The sequence below is a fragment of the Ailuropoda melanoleuca genome, chromosome 13 (assembly GCF_002007445.2).
Source record: "Ailuropoda melanoleuca isolate Jingjing chromosome 13, ASM200744v2, whole genome shotgun sequence".
Classification (NCBI taxonomy): domain Eukaryota; kingdom Metazoa; phylum Chordata; class Mammalia; order Carnivora; family Ursidae; genus Ailuropoda; species Ailuropoda melanoleuca.
This window is the reverse complement of record NC_048230.1, coordinates 27,433,191-27,437,433: the sequence shown is the minus strand read 5'-3', so window position 1 is coordinate 27,437,433 and position 4,243 is coordinate 27,433,191.

Sequence of the window (4,243 nt, the reverse complement as noted above, 5' to 3'; positions counted from 1 at the left end):
GCCCCGCCCCTGGCAGGCCGGGCACCAATCCGCAGAGAATGCAGAATTTGGGGGTGGGGGCTGGGGCCCGAGGGAGGGCGGAGGGGGTCCGCGGAAGAGGCAGCGATTGGAAGGAGAAAGAGGGGGCATCTGGCCTGTTCTCCACTCCCACACTCAGGGCCGGGGACCCCTCGCCTCGCGTTTCTGAGTTCTGACGACTGAACTCCCTTGTTTCTGACCTGTGATCGGTGGTGTCTCAGAGTTTTCCTCCTGCTGAGGGAGAAAGGAGGTCCTCACCCTCATCCCAGCCCCGCCTCCCCACCCATTCTGTATCCGCGTTCTCAGCGAGACCAGGGCCAGGTCTACGTCCAGAGGGTGCAGGTGACCCTATGCGCTAACCTTGGAGGCCAAGGAGCAGTCGGAGAGACTGTGTGTCTGGCGTTTGAATTGTCAGCACCAACGGATGGATTCAGCTGCTCTTGGGGGGGGGGGATGGGAATCCAGAAAAAGCTGTAGGAGCCCAGCGCCTGGAACCACTCAGGACAGTGAGACTACACTGGCAGTTATGGGCCTGGGCTCCGTGGGGGCTCCCAGCAGTAGGACTGGTGCCCACAGTGGTGCTAAGGCACTGCTTTCTCTCGGGAGTCCTACCTCCTCGCATCACCCCAGGGCAGCTGGCTTGAGGGTTAACCTCGTGGCTGCCAGCATTGCTGCGTGGTGCCATCAAATCTCTAAAAGGCTAGGAAGGCCCGCAAAGCTGATCACATCTTTTAGGGGAAGGTGAAAGAGATGGAGGCATAGTCTGGCTTTTTTGTCGCCCTTTACCTCCCAGTTGCTCTCTCATCCCTGCTCTCACCTGCTTCATTCCTCTACTCAACCTGTTCTCTTTCATACGCTGAAATCCCCAGCTCTCACAGACATCTTTCTGTGTTGATTAAGAGGGGGTCCACCGAATTTCCCTATCTGGCTTCAGGAATGTCCATCCAAGGGCTCAGCCTATATCTATTCACCAACTCCGCCCACCTGCTAGATTTACTCCACTTTGCAAGTATAAAGTCAAATGTCTCCACATCGATTCAGATGTGCACCAACATCTGAGTAGGACCAGCAGGCAGGGACCCTCCATTAGCGCGAACAGAGGAGGAAGAGATAAAAGGCCTGTACAAGTTCACAACCCTGTTCTGACTCCCCAGGGGCAGGGGAGAAGGTCTTGGCTCCCAGCACAGATCTCATGCCCACTCAACTTCAGCCTCAATTCTTGGCTTCTGGGACCTCAGACTTGGTCTTTCCATTTCTCCTTTGCCTTTCTCCTCTTACCTCACTTCTAGAAGCCCCTCTTATCATCTTCCTGCCTCCAGACACACAGCCAATGCCAATCATGGTGGTCTTTTGTTTTTCAATTGCAGGATATGTTATATGCACAAAAGAGCACATAACACGCATATGTGCAGTTTAAAGACTGTTTACAAGACAAACACCTGCGTCATCCCCTTAAAGATCAAGAAATAGAAAGTTGTCAAGAACTCAGTACTTCCCATATACTTCTTCCAGATCTCATCTTCTTCCATCCCCCCCAAGATAACCACTCTCCTGACCTTTGTGATAATCATTTACTTGCGTTTCTTAATAGTTTTCTCACCTATGTGTCCATCAATTAAAAATATAGTTTAATGTTTCTTTATTAAAAGAAAATTCTTTCTGTATTATTCTTTCTGTATACTATTCCAATGCTTGTCAATACTACAGTTTCTCTATTCTATCACCGAACGTAACTTGGTGTATCAGATAGGGCCTAGTAAGAAAAATAGAAACTGTGTTACGTATTTCAGATAGAGGAGATTTAATGCAGGGAATTGGTTACACAGGAGTTAGAAGACTAAAAACAAAAAAAGAAAAAAAAACCACTGAGGCACGGTGGAACTAGTAACTAAATGAAGCAAGGAGGGCTGAGGGAACAAAAGAGAAGAGGTGGGATTATGACACCAAAGGAGCCCACAGGTAGGGCCCTGCTAGGTTGGGGCTCAGACTCAGGCAGAGTCACCAGCGGGCTGCTGCTTATTCCTCAGAGGAATCATCCACAAAGCTGGTTTTTGGCATGCAGAAAGAAGCTGAAGGCTGGAGACAACTTCCAATGACAGAGGAACTCGAACAAAACCAGAAAAATGGGAAGATAGTTTCTTCTCCCTTCTTCCTGCATTCCATCTCTCTCTAGTGTCTCCTGTTAGCAGAACCTCACAGAAAGTCAGTTAGTAATGGAGTCTGGAAAACAAGTTTGCAGTGTCCTAATCCCACCCAGCATCAGACAGCAGAGACTGGAAGAATGGATTTGGAGCAGAAAGACAAGAAATGAATAACAGGTAACCACCTGCCTCTTTTCCTGCTCAACATTTACACACGTTTCTATACATATTTGAACGGTAACAAACTTCATGCCTTTGCCCAGCAAGATGCAATTGTCCTTTGTACAAATGAAGATGTTCTGGCGCCCTCCCCAAAAGTGGAGATGCAAAGTCTCTACAGTAACAGTATCCATTTCTGGGTGATACTAATACCTCTCCTAGTTCAGCCACATTTCCTCTAGAGGTTTCTGTAACTGAAAGACTGAAGTATAAAGTTCACTACCAACAACAACCTTTATATAAAATAATAAGGGAAAGGAAGGAGGGGGGAAATTAAAATAGAGAGAGGGTATATGTAATACAAAGCAAGAAAGAAAATTCCTGGAGGCGCCCTGGTGGCTCAGTCGGTTGAGCATACAACTCTCTCTCTTTTTTTTTAATCTTTATTTTTTTAAAGATTTTTTTTTTAATTTGACAGTGGGAGCAAGAGAGCACAAGCAGGGGGAGCAGCAGAGGGAGGGGGAGAAGCAGGCTCCCCACTGAGCAGGGATCTTAACCTGAGCCCAAGGCAGACACTTAATGACTGAGCCACCCAGGCGCCCTGGAGCATCTGACTCTTGATTACAGCTCAGGTCATGATCTCAGGGTCTTGGGATCGAGCCCCGAGTTGGGCTCCCTGCTCAGCAGGGAGTCTGCTTGTCTCTCTCTCCCTCTGCCCCTCCCCCTGCTCATGCTCACTCTCTCTCAAATAAATGAATAAAATCTTTTCTTTTTAAGATTTATTTGAGAGAAAGAGCTAGCAGTGGGAGAGGCAGAGGAAGAGGGGGAGACGAAGGCTCCCCACTGAGCAAGGTCCATACCAGGACCCTGAGATCATGACCTGAGCCGAAGGCAGACGCTTAACCAACTGAGCCCCCCAGGTGTCCCCCTCAAATAAATCTTAAAAAAAAAAAGAAAAACCAGTAGCTTCTATAATCCTTATTTTATTTATTTATTTATTTATTTATTTATTTATTTATTTATTTATCTGACAGAGAGAGAGAGAGACAGCCAGTGAGAGAGGGAACACAAGCAGGGGGAGTGGGAGAGGAAGAAGCAGGCTCCCAGCAGAGAAGCCTGATGTGGGGCTCGATCCCAGGACTCCGGTATCACGCCCTGAGCCGAAGGCAGACACTTAACGACTGCACCACCCAGTCGCCCCCTATAATCCTTATTTCTGTAACTTGTCATAAATTGATCTTTATAACTCTCCTCTTCCATTACTCATTTCATTTTCACTTTGCCCTTAGGCAAACCCCCAGTTTGTTATTACTGTTTTTTAACCAAGTCAGGTGACCAAGCCTTCATTCGTGATGAATCTAAATCCTCAGAATTGCGTTCCTATGTTTTTTCTTTAACTTTTGCTACTGGACATGGAAGAAGAAAGAGCCATACCAGAGAATCACATGGGTTCTAGACAGTCTTCCCTACCGTCATTCTATAGCTGCAACCCACTATCCCTTGGTATTTGGGATAGTCACCCCAGAAGGTAACCTCCTTCTTTGCTGTGAGCCCAGGCAAGCCTTAATCTCCATCTGAGTGCAACCATTGTTGCATGTAGGGCAAGGATTCTTCCCTTGGTGTAGTCAGTGCTGTCCATGCTCCTTCCACATTCCTCAAGCCCTTGGGTTCACTGGAAGAACTTCCAACTGCCAGAAAAACTGCAGTTCTTTCCCTGAGGGCTTTCTCTGGCCACTGGAGCCTGCCCTGCTAACACTGGACAGGCTGAAAGTTCTGGGGAATGGTACTCCCACCCAGAGCAAACTTCAGGGAATACCGGATGGGGATTGGTGAATAAATACCTCAGCTCCCTCAGCCCTCACGTGGGTAGGTCCTGAGGCTCAATTATTACTGGTTCCCTGAGTTTCCCAATGGGATTTTAAGCT